General features: G+C 42.0%; 1 protein-coding gene across 6 annotated transcripts in view; it reads left to right on the top strand.

The window, feature by feature from the left end:
- LOC105499475 (SET binding protein 1) overlaps positions 1 to 18051 on the top strand; it is a 383331-nt gene that overhangs the window by 252045 nt on the left and 113235 nt on the right. The window lies entirely within an intron of this gene.

Here is an 18051-nt window from a genome sequence, read left to right as displayed (position 1 = left end):
TCTTTTAATTGTGATGTTAGAGTGTCAATTTTAGATCTTTCCTGTTTTCTCTTCTGGGCATTCAGTGCTATAAATTTCCCTCTACACACTGCTTTAAATGTATCCCAGAGATTCTGGTATGTTGTATCTTTTTTCTCATTGGTTTCAAAGAACATCTTTATTTCTGCCTTCATTTTGTTATGTACCCAGTAGTCATTCAGGAGCAGGTTGTTCAGTTTCCATGTAGTTGAGCGGTTTTGAGGGAGTTTCTTAATCCTGAGTTCTAGTTTGATTGCACTGTGATCTGAGAGACAGTTTCTTATAATTTCTGTTCTTTCACATTTGCTGAGGGTGCTTTACGTCCATCTATGTGGTCAATTTTGGAATAAGTGCGATGTGGTGCTGAGAAGAATGTAAATTCTATTGACTTGGATTGGAGAGTTCTGTAGATGTCTATTAGGTCTGCTTGGTGCAGAGCTGAGTTCAATTCCTGGCTATCCTTGTTAACTTTCTGTCTTGTTGATCTGTCTAATGTTGACAGTGGGGTGTTAAAGTCTCCCACTATTATAGTGTGGGAGTCTAAGTCTCTTTGTAGGTTTCTAAGGACTTGCTTTATGAATCTGGGTGCTCCTGTATTGGGTGCATATATATTTAGGATAGTTAGCTCTTCCTGATGAATTGATCCCTTTACCATTATGTAATGGTCTTCTTTGTCTCTTTTGATCTTTGTTGGTTTAAAGTCTGTTTTATCAGAGACTAGGATTGCAACCCCTGCTTTTTGTTTGTTTGTTTGTTTTCCATTTGCCTGGTAAATCTTCCTCCATCCCTTTATTTTTGATATTATGTGTATATCAAAATATCTTTATTTTGATATTATGTGAATCTTTGCACATGAGATGGGTCTCCTGATTACAGTACACTGATGAGTCTTGACTCTTTATCCAATTTGCCAGTCTGTGTCTTTTAACTGGAGCATTTAGCCCATTTACATTTAAGGTTAATATTGTTATGTGTGAATTTGATCCTGTCATTATGATGTTAGTTGGCTATTTTGCACGTTAGTTGATGCAGTTTCTTCCTAGCATTGATGGTCTTTACAATGTGGCATGTTTTTGCAGTGGCTGATACCAGTTGTTCCTTTCCATGTTTAGTGCTTCCTTCAGGAGCTCTTGTAAGGCAGGCCTGGTGGTGACAAAATCTCTCCGCATTTGCTTGACAGATTTTATTTCTCCTTCATTCATGAAACTTAGTTTGACTGGATATGAAATTCTGGGTTGAAAATTCTTTTCTTTAAGAATGTTGAATATTGCCCCACTCTCTTCTGGCTTGTAGAGTTTCTGCCGAGAGATCCGCTGTCGGTCTGATGGGCTTCCCTTTGCGGGTAACCCAAGCTTTCTCTCTGGCTGCCCTTAACGCTTTTTCCCTCATTTCAACTTGGTGAATCTGACAAATATGTGTCTTTGAGTTGGTCTTCTCAAGGAGTATCTTTGTGGTGTTCTCTGTATTTCCCGAATTTGAATGTTGGCCTGGCTCGCTAGGTTGGGGAAGTTCTCCTGGATAATATCCTGAAGAGTGTTTTCCAACTTGGTTCCATTCTCCCTGTCACTTTCAGGTACACCAATCAGACATAGATTTGGTCTTTTCACATAGTCCCATATTTCTTGGAGGCTTTGTTCGTTTCTTTTTACTCTTTTTTCTCTAAACTTCTCTTCTCACTTCATTTCATTCATTTGATATTCAATCACTGATACCCTTTCTTCTACTTCATCAAATCGGCTACTGAGGCTTGTGCATGCATCACGTAGTTCTCGTGCCATGGTTTTCAGCTCCATCAGGTCATTTAAGGACTTCTCTATACTGTTTATTCTAGTTAGTCATTCGTCTAACCTTTTTTCAAGGTTTTTAGCTTCTTTGCAATGGGTTTCAACATCCTCCTTTAGCTCAGAGAAGTTTGTTATTACCGATTGTTTGAAGCCTTCTTCTCTCAACTTGTCAAAGTTATTCTCCGTCCAGTTTTGTTCCATTGCTGGTAAGGAGCTGCGTTCCTTTGGAGGAGAAGAGGCTCTCTGATTTTTAGAATTATCAGCTTTTCTGCTCTGGTTTCTCCCCGTCTTTGTGGTTTTATCTACCTTTGGTCTTTGATGATGGTGATGCACAGATGGGGTTTTGGTGTGGGTGTCCTTTCTGTTAGTTTTCCTTCTAACAGTCAGGACCCTCAGCTGCAGGTCTGTTGGAGTTTGCTGGAGGTCCACTCTAGACCCTGTTTGCCTGGGTATCACCACCAGAGGCTGCAGAACAGCAAATATTGCACAAGGGCAGATGTTGCTACCTGATCGTTCCTCTGGAAGCTTCGTCTCAGAGGGGCACCCACTGTATGAGGTGTCAGTCGGCCCCTGCTGGGAAGTGTCTCCCAGTTAGGCTACTCGGGGATCAGGGACCCACTTACGGAGGAAGTCTGTGTGTTCTAAGATCTCAGACTCTGTGCTGGAAGAACTACTACTCTTTTCAAAGCTGTCATACAGGAACGTTTAAGTCTGCAGAAGTTTCTGCTGCCATTTGTTCAGCTATGCCCTGCCCTGAGAGGTGGAGTCTACAGAGGCAGGCAGGCCTCCTTGAGCTGTGGTGGGCTCCACCCAGTTCAAGCTTCCTGGCCGCTTTGTTTACCTACTCAAGCCTCAGCAATGGTGGACGCCCCTCCCTCATCCTTGCTGCCGCCTTGCAGTTCGATCTCAGACTGCTGTGCTAGCAGTGAGTGAGGCTCCGTGGGCGTGGGACCCTCCGAGCCAGGCGTGGGATATAATCTCCTGGTGTGCCTTTTGCTAAGGCCGTTGGAAAAGTGCAGTATTAGGGTGGGAGTGTCTCGATTTTCCAGGTGCCATCTGTCATGACTTCCCTTTGCTAGGAAAGGGAATTCCCCGACCCCTTGCACTTCCCAGGTGAGGCGATGCCCCACCCTGCTCCATGGGCTGCACCCCCTGTCTGACAAGCCCCAGTGAGATGAACCCCGTACCTCAGTTGGAAATGCAGAAATCACCCATCTTCTGCATGGCTCACATTGGGAGCTGCAGACTGGAGCTGTTCCTATTCAGCCATCTCGGAACCTCCTGTGATAATACTTTTGCCAACTTTGTCTTGTTTAATTCTTAACACAACCCCATCAGGTAGGCGCTGTTGTTTTCCCTTTTTTTTTTTCTTTTCATTTTTCACACTGAGTCTTGCTCTGTTGCCCAAGGTGGAGTGCAGTGCTGCTATCTCAGCTCACTGCAACCTCCGCCTCCCGGGTTCAAGCGATTCTCCTGCCTCAGCCTCCCAAGTAGCTGAGATTACAGGTGCACACCACCAAGCCCAGCTAATTTTTGTATTTTTAATAGAGACAGGGTTTTGCCATGTTGGCCAGGCTGGTCTCAAACTCCTGACCTCAAGTGATCTGCCCTCCTCGGCATGCCGAAGTGCTGGGATTACAGGTGTGAGCTGCCACGCCCAGCCTGTTTTCCCTATTTTTGAAGTAGAGAAGATAAGTGACGAGTCTCAGTTCTCACAGGTGGTAAGAGGCAAAGTTGGGATTCAGACTTGCTTTTCTGATTCCAGAGTTTCAATGCAGTCCCAAGATTTCCCACTGTGTAGGAAGCTCTAGGGTAATCCTGACTGGGCACCAGGCACTGGTCAAAGTGCTTTACATAGATTATTTGATTCACTTGTTGACCTCACCTTAAGGGTAACTATATTATGTTTCCCATTTTACAGACAGGGAAAGTGGGACACAGAGAGGTAAAGCAACTTGCCCAAGGTCACACAGCTAGTCATATTTGGACTCAGCTCAGAATTGACCCCATTTGTGCTGACTCAAGAGTCTGTGCTCCTAATTGCTATACACTCCTGCCCCATCCTCTCAGAATAAAGATAGAAGACAGTCCAGAAGTGACAGATGCCACTCTATCTTCAACAGGAAGACTAGAGAAGGTTCTGGAGCACAGGAGATTCCAAAGGCAGTGGCCCTGGGTTGACATGGGGACCCACATGACCACTGCACCTGAGGCATTGTGATGGGAATCCATTAGGACATGAACATGTTCTTGCAGCACTAGAGAGAGGAGCAGGAATGAATCCAAGGCTCAGACTTCACCCACAAGGCCAGCCTCTTATCCTGGCTCTGCCCACCGGCCTCTGCGAGGTCACTTGTTTCGGAGGGGACTCACGCTAAATGAGTGAGTCACCAAATGCTCGCAGTTTGCAGTGTTCATGGGAAGCTTAAAAGCTGGAATTTTAGATGAATTCAGCATTTTCTTGACATTTTAGACTTGATTTATAATCAACGGTTATTTTAGCCCTAATGGCAAAAAAACACCGGTTTGGCAGTAAAAAGCATTTATATAAAGGAAAAAAAGGAAACATGAGGTAAAGAGGAGAAGGATGCTTATTTTCCTCTGTTCTTTCTTATCTATTTTTTTCTTTTTCCTCTAATACCCACAGGCTAGGTATAATCTTGGTGCATAATCTTGGAACCCTCTCCTGCTTCTGCCTTCATGACTGTCTCTCACTGGTCTCCCTGCAGCCACTCCACCCCGAGACAAAGCTGAACAATTCCAAACCTTCTCCCATGTAGAAACCCTTGCATTACAGTGTTGACCCAACTTGACTGAAGAGGCTCTCTAGAAGTACCTGTTAAAAACACCAGAGTCCTGGGCCCCAACCCAGAAGCATGACTCCACATGTGCAGAAGGGGGACCTTGTGAGCTGTGTATTTAGCAGAGGCCACTGGTGATTCTTAACCATAAACAAGCCTGGGAAATGACTTTTGGCCACATTAATGACCCTCTCTCCTCATTCATTTAACTTTCTCCAGGAGGCAGGCTTCTCAAATCCCTTGCCATGCATGCCCTGCTACAGGTTTTTACAGCTAGGCCATTCACATGTGACTGTTCCACCACACTAATTTTGCCCCTTCATTGTAAGCTACCAATTCTCAAAGAGGAGACAAGAATGTGTTATGTTTCTTTCTTTTTTGGGAGGAGTAGGATGGAGAACAAAGCCTCAGTGAAGAATAGCTAAAACATTTTTAAAACTGAAATGTTGCTCCGTGTAATTCTTCTCCATCAGGATGAGTCTGCAGTTGTCACTCAATGCCTTCCTACTGCAGAATGTATCTGAATCAGGACTGCATCCTAATTTCTGCTTCATCCCTCAGAAGCCCAGCGCAGGGCTCCCAGGACCCCACTGGAGGCGTTCAGACGCCTGAGCAGGGAGGGCAGAGGCTGCTGCTGGAAAAGACAGAGCCATGGTGTTGTGGTGGGATCCCAGGGCAGCCGATCCTCGATACCTGAACAGTGCAATCTGGAGGCCTCCAGGTCCCTTCTGGAAGGATGCAGCGGTGCCATTGCATTCCAATTAGCCCCTCCAAGCCTGCCCCATGGCTGTCTCTGAAGTGGTCGCCTTCCAGCTCCACACTAATTTACCTCTTTCTGTAAGTTTTCTGAAGTTGGCTTCCAGCTCTACTGCTGAGAGGCTTTTTTTTTTTTTTTTTTTTTTTGTAAGTCACATAATTGAAAGTCCAGTTTTTATAATTTTTTCCCCTACCAGTACACATTTCTCGACCACGGGGAAGCCCCTTGAAGCCAGCTAAAAACAGCCATAGGAGAGGGTGCTGGGAAGTCTCTTCTAGGGGCACATTTGCTCTCAGTTGCAGTGACCTGGTCCTCGGATGCCAGCCAACACAGAAAGGGACGCCTGTCTTCTCTGCTTGCCAGAGCTATCCAAGGACAGGCAGATAGACTCCAGCTCTGAACAGGAAGCTGATATCTAAGAGGTAGAACAAGGTAATCTGTGCACAAGTCAGCTCTCTGTGACTGCGTATTGTCAGGTAGCCCCGAAGAAAGCTGTGCAGGAAGATCTCGAGCTCTGAGCATTAGGCTAGGTTGAAAGCAGAAAGTGGTGGGAGACAGCAGCCAAGAGGGTGACCAGAATGAATGACTGTAAGAAATGACCATCTGAGTTTAGAGTCACTCCCTGGTTAATGTCTCCACCCTAGACCCTATTTCTGCTGGATGTTGTTTTCAGAAAAGCAGTTCACTGAAAAGTATGGGAATAAAATAGCTATATTTTTATAATGCCTACTATGGGCCAAGCACTGTGTTAAATACTTGACACTCCAACTTCTAATGCTTTCAACTCCCCCTTTAAGGTAGGCACTACTGCTAGTTTCTAGACAAGGAAGCTCAGGTATAAGAGGTCAGGTGATGTGTCCAGTGAATGGTATGTAGAGCTGAGATTCCATCCCAGGCACAGAACCCGAGCCTCCCCACCACCCTGCAGCCTTTCAGCTACTCCTTAGAGCCCAGGAACAGTGAGTCTGGTCAAGGTCTTAGGAGAAGCCCGGCACATCTCAGATGCTAGTCCTTGGGCTGCACCTGGGAGCTTGTTAGAAATGCACGCTTGCAACCGCGTCTCAGACTTCCAAAATCAATCTGCGTTTCAGCAGAATCCCCAGGTGACTCTTGTGCGCTTTGAATGTGAGCAGTGCTGGGTTCCAATTCACACTCCACAGTTTGGTGTGACTCTTTCCTCTACACTCCAATCTTCCTCTCTTTCTTCCCCATCCCATAGTTGAACTGTGGAGAGAGAAGAGAACAATGAACAGACTTTAAAATATAAAATGATCTCTCATGTTCTTATCATTTCAACACATTCCTCTCACCTCCAGATATTCTGGTTCGTCCTCAGCAAAGTCCTGATCTGTGCTAACAGGGAAAGGGACTCCACTAATTGGAAGTGGGGAGCTGGGGAGCAGGGCAGGGAGGTGAGGGGGCAAATACCATGGTCAGGACCACTCTGGAGCAAGCCAGGTCCTGGGTCCCTGTGTTCCTCTGTGCCACCACTCCCTGCTGTCTGGCCCCACACCCCTGTTGGCTTCCCTCCTCTGGGGAGGATAACAAAGGCTGACTCCCCCACCAGGAGCGTCCCGAGACGTCCCTGAACGTGACAATCCCTCCAGCCACTGCCGATGTTATTAATTTTTAAAACAAACTTCCTGATTGAGGTTCTGGCTGCCTCTAAATTGTCTCTACAAGGAGACTGTGTACTAATTAACCCATAGAAACAATCAATGATGTACCTTTTTCAAGTTTCAGGGTGATTAGAATATGAAAATGAAGAGCACAATGGTGCAGATGTTTTAAAATCACAGCAGACAGCAATTAGTGACACGGAAACCAGCTGCTTATCTCTCCAGATAAAGCCTCTTAATAGGGAATTACACTGGAGGAGCCATTACCCAGATGGATCTCACATGATTTACAGAGGAGGCGGGGCAGCGTTAACTTTGATTTGTGAGCCAGGTTCTTGTCAAGCTTCCCTCCTTACCTCGGAGGAAGGTGAATTTGTGGCTGGGGTGGAGACATGGGCTTCAGCTTTCTACCTCATGGCCCAGGTTAGGGACACCACCAGGATGAGAGGAGAGAACAACGCTGTTTACAGAAGCCACCAGCACCTGTCTTCTTGATTCAGGCTCTATTGTTTTGAGATCAACTCAGTCAGCTGTCTCTGTGCACAGGGGAGAGTGAGGACCTGGGAAGGGGGAACAGTGACTGGCTTGCGGGCCGCCCTATGTTTCACTGGAAATAAAAGGCCCCTGCTTTCTGCTGCTTGGCTTTAGGGTGTGTGCATGTGTGTGTGTGTGTGTGTGTGTCTGTGTCTGTGATATAGGGAGTTCATAGTCATCATTTTTGAATGGGTTTCTCGTTTTTGATTTTTTTTAAATATGATTGAGGTTAAATGTACGTATACTGAAATGTACAGATCTTAAGTATGCAGTTCAAAGACTATCAACAAATGTACACAGCTGTGTAACTCACACTCCTATCAAGACACAAATTACATCCATAACTCCCTGGAAACTCCCTCATGCCCATGCCTACCCTTCCCAGCCCCCATCCCACCACTCTCTACCCTGGAAGCAACCACCGTTCTGACACCTATCAGATTTGTTTTGCCTGATCTACAACTTTATATAAAAAGAATGGTACAGTATGGATCTTGGGGTCTGGTTTCTTTGGCTCAGCATGATTATGTGTATGTGTGTGGCTTATCCATGTGGTGGGGTGTGTCCATGCTTTGTTCCTCATATAGATAAGTGAGTCTGTTCTCCCTTTGATCAGCACCTGAACTGCTTCTAGGTGCTAACGACTCTGAATACGCTGCTGTGAAGTCTTTATAAAAGTCTAATTGTGGATGTATGTTTTCTTCTCTTGGGTAAATATATAAAAGTGGAATTGCTGGCTCTCGGGATTAACTGTAAAAGACATGTGGAGAGATCTTCCAAAGTGATGTTTACTGTTTTATAGTCCCTCCAACAATGTATGAGAGTGCCAGTTGCTCCAGATCCTTGTCAACGTTTGTTATTTTCAGTCTTTTTCATTTTAGCCATCCCAGTGAATGTGCAGTGGTATCTCATTATGGTTTTAATTGACATTTCTTTGATGGCAAATAATGTTTGAAAACATTGATAAGTGTTCACTGGCCATTTCTACTTGTGGCACAGCATGTTTTGACAAAGGTATTTTGCATTTGTTGGGTGAGGGTAAGTTGGTTGATAGTATAGATGTAACCTCTGGTGGATTTTTCTGATTTTTTAGGAAATTTGTTCAGCAATTACTGAGAGAGGAGTGTTAAAATATCTTTAATTGTGGAATCATCTATTTCTTCAATTCTCTCATTTTTTGTTTTATATATTTGAAGTTCTGTGGCGAGGTACAAACAAATTTAGTATGATTATCTCTTCTTCATAAATTGACTCAAAAATATCATTTAGAAATGTCCATAATTATCTCTGGGAATGCTTTTTATTCTGAAGCCTATTTTTCCTTATATTAATGTAATCACTCCAGCACTTTTATGTTTAGTGTTTGTGTAGTATGTCTTGTTCCCTCCTCTTACTTTTAAGCTGTCTTTATATTTAAGGTGTATCTCCTATAAGCAGCATATAGTTCAGTTTTTCTTTTTTATTCACTCTGATAAGCTGCTTTTTATTTTCTTGCAGTGTATACTTTTTGGTATCTCTAGAGTTAATGTAATTACTGATATTGTTGAGTTTAAGTTTACTATGTTGCTTGTATTTTGTTTTTCCCATTTTCATTCTTTCTTTTTTTTCTGTTCTCTTTTAGAGTCATCAAGCATTTTTTTAGTAATCCATATGTTTCCTTTTATTAGCATTTTAGATATGCAACTTTTAAAAATACTGGTTGCTTTTGAGATTACAATGCGCACCCTTAAAACATTACAGTTTACTTTGAACTAATATTACATCCCTTCACATATAAGAACATTACAAGTGTATACTTCTATATCTATGCTCTTATTCTTTGTTTTATTGTTGTTGTAGAGTTTATTTCTACAAATGTCATAAATTCTAAAATGCATTATTATTATTATTTCTGCTTTAAGAAGTCACTTGCCTTTTAACAATCTTAACAAGAATAGAATATTTTGTATACACCAATATATTTACCATTTTCAGCACATTTCGTTCATTCATGTAGAACTCAGTTTCCATCTGGTATCATTTCCTTTTGGCCTAAAGAGCTTTCTTTTACATATCTTGTAATTCAGGTCTGCCAGAAATGAATTCCCTCAGTTTTTATTTATCTGAAGATATCTTTATTTTGTTATCATTTTTTAAAGAATATTTTCACTGGATATAGAAATCTGACTGTTTTGTTTTCATTTCAGTACTTTAAAGATGTTGGCTCATTGTCTTCTGGTTTATATTCTAATTAATGAGAAGTCAGACTGTTTTTGTTTTTGTTTTTGAGATGGAGTCTTATTTTGTTGCCAGGCTGGAGTGCAGTGGCGCTATCTCACATCACTGCAACCTCCACTTCCTAGTTTCAAGCAATTCTCCTGCCTCACCCTCCAAAGTAGCTGGGATTACAGGCATGTGCCACAACACCCTGCTAATTTTTTATTATTATTATTTTTAGTAGAGACGGGGTTTTGCCATGTTGGGTCAGGCTGGTCTTGAACTACTGACCACCTCAAGCGATCCATCCCTCGGCTTCTCAAAGTGCCGGGATTACAGGTGTGATCAGACATTATTTTTGCACCCCTATAAATAATCTCTTCCTTCTCTGATGGCTTTTGAATTTCTTCTCTTTATCTTTGGTTTTTATCAATTTGTCTACAGTGTGCTTAGATGTGGTTTTTGTGGGTGTTTTTATTCTGCTTGGGATTCGCTGAGCTTCTTAGCTATGAGAATATGTATACACTAATCTTCCTTTCCCTTCCTTCTGGTATTCTCATTATCAGTATGTTAGACCTCTTGATATTGCTCCATAGATCAGTGAGGTATTGGTTTTCCATTTTTATAGTTAATTCTTATTATTATTATTTTCCCTTACGTATTTCAGTTTGGATAGTTTCTACTGCTTTCTCTTCATGTTTACCGAACTTCTCCTTTGCAATGTCCTAGAAGCTGTTGAGTCCCTCCAGTGAGTTTTGTTTATTTGTTTTAGATATTGTATTTTTCAGATTTAGAATTTTCATTTTATTATTTTAGTGTAGTCATTGCTATCCTGAGACTTCCCATATGTTCATCGATTATGTGTATATTTTCTTTTAAATGCTTGCGTATTTTCATAGTAGCTGTTTTGAGAGCCTTGGATTGGGTTTTACTGTCCTGACTGTGGGTCCCATTTGCCTGCTTCTTTGCCTGTCTAGTAAGCTTTTTATTGTGTTCTGGATGTTGTGGATGCTATATAAACTGATTTTCTTGTTTTTCTTTAAAGAGTCTTGACTTTCGTTCTGATCAGCAGTTAATTTATTGGCAGATCAGCTTTATGCCAAGAGTTCTTTTCAGAATTTGTTAGTGAGGAGCTCGAGTAGCTTTTATTCTAGAGCTGGAATAATTCTGCTCTTAAGGAGTACCATTTCTGAGATGTCAGCTGAATGCCTGGGATATTCATTGATGCCTCCCTGCTCTGTATGGGGAGAAATCCAACCTTGCCCAATACTGCATGACCTAAGGACTCATAGCTGATAGCCCCTGGTAGCTAATCTCTGCTAGGCTTTGTGAAGTCTTCCCTTCAAGTGAAGACTAGAATTTTTCCAGAGACTTAAGATAATCCCTATGAAGGTTTCTAGAGTTCCTTTCTGCATAGCTCCCTCTTCTCAGGTATCCTAACCTGCAAATTCCATTTCCCTCGGGAGCCCCAAACTCTGATCTTGGATTTTTCTTCCCAGTGAAGTCACAGCTATCTCAGCTTTTCTTCCCTATCTCAGCTTTTCTTCTTGCCCAGATTTAGAAAGTACTCCCAGGCAGAAAACTGGAACATCGTGAGTTTCTCTTCTCTAGAATCTCAGCCTGTGTTGTCTATTGTCTAGTGCCTGAAATTATTTCATATATTTTGTTTAGTTAGTTTTATATTTATCTCCAAGGAAAGGTTATGTCTACTTCCTATTACTCTATCACAGCTGAAACCAAGTCAGTGATTATTTTGAGTTCTGCAGAATTATTGACTAGTAAAAGAGGCATATGATAGGGCCCTGTGTCGTATATGAGCTGTTACCACCTTAAGTAAAAGAAGTGCTGTAGTATGATCCACAGCCCTTAAATAGCAAATAAGAATGAATTTTATGGGAATAACATCCAGGTGAATTCCCAGGGTGATAGGATATGAGAATGGGTTCAGTTTACGTATTTAATTGGAAACTTCATATTCGTTTAGGAGCTGCATAGCTTCTCTGTGTCCATTGGAATCAAAGAATCATAAGACCATAGTACTAAAAAGATACTTGGTGACATTCTTCTACGGCTACCAGTAGCAAATGCAGGAATGAACTGGGCTAAGGAGAGAGAAGCTTTGGGACAATTTCAGTGGAAGTTGGAATGTGCATTCCTACTGTTCATGAGCCTAAATAGTAATTTTCCAGTTTTGTTTTAAATTAAGTGACAGAACTGCTTCACTCTCTCTATCTCTCTCTCTTAAATGAAATCCCTTGGTAGGCTGGTCTGTTCCATTGGGGGTTTGGGGGTTAAAAGGAAGGTCTGAAACGTTTTTCTTGCCCCATCCACTGGCTGCAGTTCAGAAATGTCTTTGCAAAATCCTAGGACTTTGTGAAACACATTTGAAAACCACTGAGCTGGAACATCTCTTGATAATATCAGAGCCTCTCTAGTCCTTAACCCAGACCCTGTCTTTGATATAATCCAGTGGTTCTCAACTCTGTCTGCTCATTGGGATCACCTGAGAGCTTTGAAAAAGTACTGCTGTTCAGGTTCCACTTCCAGACTGTTGATTTAATCACGCTGGGTCAGGTCTCAGGTATGTTGATCTTTACAAAACTTCCTAGGTGATTCTAACATACAGCCAGAGTTGAGAACCTTTAATCCAGTCACACCGTTTGTGGTTGCATTCTTTGTCTTCCACACTCAGTTCCTGCTGAGGCCTGAACACTTGCTTCTAGCTTCAGAGATGGCCTGCCAGGATTCCCCAGAGGTTTGAAATCCCACAGTGGGAGGTCATCAACACCCACATTCCTGGTCCTTTCTTTCTTTTTCTTTTTCCTCTTCTTCTTCTTCTTCTTTTTTTTTTTTTTTTTTTTTTTTTTTTTTTTTTTTTTTAGACAGTTTCTGTCTGTTGCCCAGGCTGCAATACAGTGGTACAATCTCAGCTCATGGCAACCTCCACTTCCTGGGTTCAAGTGATTCTCCTGCCTCAGCCTCCTGAGTAGCTGGAATTACAGGTGCACACCATGATACCCATCTGATTTTTGTATTTTTAGTAGAGACAGGGTTTTGCTGTGTTGGCCAGGCTGGTCTTGAACTCCTGACCTCAAGAGATCCACTCGCCTCAGCCTCCCAAAGTGCTGGGATTACAGGCATGAGCCACCGCACCCGGCCTCTCTGGTCCTTTCTTATCCACTCAAATCATTGGTTCTTCAGTCCACCTCAGCTTCACTTGGAATACCTACACAGGGAACCATGTTAGAGTTTCATAGTATGTAAATTGCATAGAGTTCAGAGATTAAAACAGTAATGCTCCGTGTTGCTAACTTACATATCCTAACAGGCCTATGGTGGTTGGTTCCGCATATTTATTACCAAAAATTGCTGTGAATGTTATAGCAAACACAGAAGGACCCTACCCCAGAGAAGAAATGTGGTGTTAAAACGTTAGATTGTGGTTTTAAGACTTGGTTGCCCATCAGAATTCTCCTGAGGAGCATGTGAAAATGCATATGCCTCATTCTCTCCCTGAGAGACTGTGAGTTTGTAGGTCTACAGTGGGCCCCGGTATCTGTATTTATAACCAGCACCTTAAGCGATTCTGATATAGTAATCTAGGACCACATCTTGAGAAGTGCCAAGTTCCAAATTAAGAGGTGAGGGCTCCCTCATTGCTTCATACCCAGGCATATTTTCCTGCTCATGTAACCCAAAATATCTTACAAACAGTAAATTTAAATTATTGGTGTCAGCAGAAAGTAGCACAGACATAGCTAACCCAAAAGAGTAGTTTATCTCTCACAAAGTCAAGCTTGATTCTTTTTTTCTTTTTTAAATGAGTTATGTGATTTTTATTAGATTCAAATCACCATCTTCTCATCTCTTTGCAATAAATTTTGCATTAGGTAAGCCTGAGATAAGACTAGGTCACTCATTTGCTTCCCATTTTTTGGATTTTTAAGATTTTACTCAATGATCTAATTTTGTTTTGAAAAATAAACTAAAAAATACTTTTTAAAAAGAAACCTGACTTGCACACACTTTAAATGTATATTATTTAGTCAACTTATAGGGGAGAGAATAACTATCTACTTTACAAAACGATTCTTTACATTACAGAAGAACTTGCTTCCATGAAGAAATACTGTAAGCACAAATCTGCCTAGTGTTTTCAGAGTTTCACTGAAGCATTCAACCTAGGCTCAATGTGCATGGAAAACATTTTTCTTATAAAAGTGAGCCACACCTTCAAAACTGCCATGAATTTCACAATCAATCAACTCTTGGGAATGGGGAGAGAGGTGGGAGGCAGCCGGCAGCCATGAAGCATGCTAAGCTTAGTTTGGTATTGAAAGTTTTCCACCAGAATTGTATGCCCAATATGGAATATCATTGACTGTTCCCTCACATGTTAACTGTTAATAGTTCTGCTGAGGGCTGAGGATGGTATAAAGGCTGTAAAAGATTCAGACCTCATCAAAAAGAAAAAATCAAACCCCAAAACTCTCAATCTAAAGAGAAAAAGGAGATGTGGTGCATAGGTCAATAAAGACCTGAGTCCAAGAACCCAATAAGGTATCATCTCCCCAGACCACTAGGATGGGAGGCAGAGGCTGCGGTGTGTGCTTCCCCCGTCTTGCAGCTTGCCTTGTCCATCTCTGTCTGGGTGGAGTAAGTGCTCAGTTCTCAGCAAAGGACATATTGGAACTGACAGCCTCACTATTGTGTATATAATATGTCATGGCTGACAGATGAAGCGCATTGCAATGGGATATAGCCATCAGCCAAGGCTGGAGGAGGCCTTGTTCTCTGGACCTCTTAGAAAGCACTCCTTCTGGGTCCTCCCTGCCCCTTCTCTGCAGCCCAGCTGAGTGAAGATCTTAAAGCACCATTCCCTCCATTACTCCTGATCCTTTGTTGTGCTTCCCTTTTGTCCACCCTGCACTTTGATTGCTGAGCACTCCCAGCAGGGCAGACTGCAGCTGAAATGGTAGGAACAATGGGATCAGGCAGTGGTCCAGGGAAGCACTAGGGACCGGGCATGCTTAACTGTATTACTCTCAGCTGGTCTGCCCTGGGTGTAAGTGAGCAAGCTCTACCTTTCAACTGCCAGGGTGAAATCCACCCTTCTGACAGTCTCATGGCCTTCTCCAAAGGCAGAGTTAATTGAAAAGTGAAACAATTAGGAGATGGGGAGAACTAACAGTAAAAATTACATTGAAGGCGAGTTACCTTATAAGCTCCTTTCATCTTTAAGTATTTGGGAAGGATTTCTTGCTTAGCACGTAAGGCATTTCAGTGTTCCAGTTTCATTAGGAGCCATCATCAAATGACAGATTAGTAGTGTATTGTCTTTTGTGTGCAGCTGTATATTTTGCCATGGTAATAGGCACCTCATCCATTTATTTATTTAACAAGCATTTATCAAGAGCTTTCTGGGTGCTTGGCTTTGTAGTAGGCCTTGGGGATAAGACGATAAGTCTCTGACCTCAAAGTACTTATAGTCTAGGAAAAGGAGACAGAAAAGTACACAAATAAATGCCACCTAGCAGTATAAAGACTGTGATAGATGTCTTTATGGGAGGCAATGGCACATCCAGGAGGTATACAGAGAATAAGAAATTAGGCTGAAGGCAGTGACTGTGTTTGCAGACAACATGTTGCAATATACAGATTATTGATCTCACTATTGACAAAATGAAATGCCTGTAGTAAAATGTATGCTTATTCATTCAGTAGATGTTTATTGAGTGCCTACTGTGTGCCAGGTGCTCTGAGTAGTACCTCTGTGATGATGTGTACAAGCAAGAAGGGGAGACAGACATTTAATTCAGTTAGCACACAAATCAAAACTAAATCAAAACTAAAACTATGGTAAGTGCAACAAAGATAAGTTACATGGTTTCATGAAAACTTACAGTAGGGGTATATCTATAAGGTAGGGGTGTCTCCCCAGGATTGAGCTGAAGCCAGAATATGAAAGAAACATTAATTAGAGACTCTACTAGGTACCAAGAATATGATAATGGAACAACAGAGAAAAAATGGTACGAGTTGGGGCCCAAGATCCTGGCCTAGTGTCACCATGGAGCCTCTCTGTGGACTTTGGTGCCTAGAACTAGAAAACGGATGGGGGTAGAGGTGGGTAGAAGGCCACTACAAGTCCTGTTTTACCCAGGTCCAAAACAGTCACACTGTTTGTCCCACTTTTTTTCTTTTTTGAATGGAGTTTCACTCCTGTTGCCCAGGCTTGAGTGCAGTGGCACAATCTCAGCTCACCACAACTTCTACTTCCCAGGTTCAAGTGATTCTCCTGCCTCAGCCTCCCGAGTAGCTGGGATTACAGGCATGCACCACCACACCTGGCTAATTTTGTATTTTTAGTAGGGATGGGGTTTCCCCATGTTGGTCAGGCTGGTCTCAAACTCCCAACCTTAGGTGATCCACCTGCCTCGGCCTCCCAAAGTACTGGGACTACAGGCGTGAGCCAGCACGCCTGGCCATCTCACTGTTATTTTTAATAATCGCCCCCAGTAACCCTCAAGATGCCCCAGTATGAGGACCTAAGGAGCAGAAAACTTAACCTCCAAGAGCTCCTCTAGACCTGTGATCCTGTGAGTGAACACAGAGTGCCAGCTAATTTCCAAAGCAGAAGTAGAAACTAGCAATGCCCTGATCCATAAAAGATAAGTAAGCAGCACTTAATATTTTATGCCACAAATAAGATTTCTATGTTTTTGCTGAAAATGGAATAGCAGCCTATGTTCACAGCAGTAATGCCAGTGAACACCCTCAAGTGGTAGGATTAATTCTCTGTATGTTGATGGTGGCGTTTCAGTAGAAGTTTAAGTTGCAAGATGAATTAAAAAATTAAATTGTTTTCTCCTGGGTATTTACAGGCTTCCCTTGAGGAAACTATCTCATGATGCTTACAAAATATTGTAAGTATAAACAGGATTTCACAAAATCAGGGAGGCAGGAAATAACCCTAGGGATTCCAGAAATTAGTATGAAGGAAATCCTAGTTTCATGACTACGTTGAACTGTCCCTGTAATGCTTTATGCCATCTGTGTTTTGACTCTTAACAGGGGCTGTAAGACGTGTTTTCCTATAAAGCATAAGTTCTATAGCTTCAATGAAAAATAGAGATAAAATGAGATATAAAAAGATAGAGGATGGATAGATAGATAGATAGATAGATAGATAGATAGATAGATAGATAGATAGATAGATAGATATTACCAGCTAACATTTTCTAAATTCATGAAGCTAGTCATCATACACTTCCTGGAGGAGTTCTTCAATTTACTAATATTTTCTCTTTTTTAACAGTTCTTAGGCTAATGCATCCTGTAAGTTTACTACTCTATGTATAAATTGGGCTTATAATAAACCTTAAGGAATGCTTCTTTGAACTAGTGTCATGGCTTAAAATTCATCTGGAACAGTGAAAGCATATTTTTATTAAAAATAGCTTTAATGTCTCCAAACAATGTGTTCATTGTCCATTCCATTATGGTTTTGTAGACACTGATTATGTTGTGCCTCCAGCAACAGGTTCAGCTTTTTATTTTAGCTGGAGAGAGTCAGTCCTGAGAAACATGCTGGAGACATTCCTTTAGAATCAATGTAGGGGAAACACAGTTGACAAAGTTCAAAGGAGTGATCTTGAATGACAACTATTTTTTTTTTCCTGACACATTTGTCTAGCGGACTCAAGGTTCCTTTTGAGACTGTCCAAAAGTTTCCTCAAGAAAGCAATAAGTGCATAATATAAAGTTTAAGGATTTCTTTGCATGCTAAGCCCCAAACACAGCAACACTCCTAGAGTCCACAAGGATTTGAAGGCTTAGGACAATTCTTGTGTGTTTCTTTTCTTCTTCCATTTCTTCTCCATGCCCCCTTAATTCCTCAACCTGGGCTGTTTTTACTGGTTACAGTGGTTCTTTATGAGCTACTTGTACAGAGATGTTGAGCTTTAAGACAAAGTACAAACTGAAATGAGCTGGAACAGGAGGAAGTGAGGAAAGACATTCATTTGAAGAGAAGCAGGGACAGAAATAAGAGGCTGCTCGAGTTAGGTGAAAGAACTCTGGGAGTCAGGAATTTCAGATTCTCTCCTGGGATTTGCCATCTTTGGCAGGACTCCCCATTGTTCAGGTCTCAGCTTCTTCATTTGTAAAATAGCATGTAAAAATGTAAAAAGTCACTGGGCTAAGTGACCTTTATGTCCCCTTCCTCCTGTCTCTAAAGATTGCATTAAACCAAGGTAGGTCAAGATTCCTGTTATTTAGGGAGAAAAGACTGCAATTAAAGCATGCTTACTGATGTTCAAAACCAGTGCAATACATCTTTA

This window comes from Macaca nemestrina, chromosome 19 (genome assembly GCF_043159975.1).
Source record: "Macaca nemestrina isolate mMacNem1 chromosome 19, mMacNem.hap1, whole genome shotgun sequence".
In the NCBI taxonomy this organism is placed as follows: Eukaryota; Metazoa; Chordata; class Mammalia; order Primates; family Cercopithecidae; genus Macaca; species Macaca nemestrina.
This window is presented reverse-complemented; position numbering and strand designations above follow the sequence as displayed.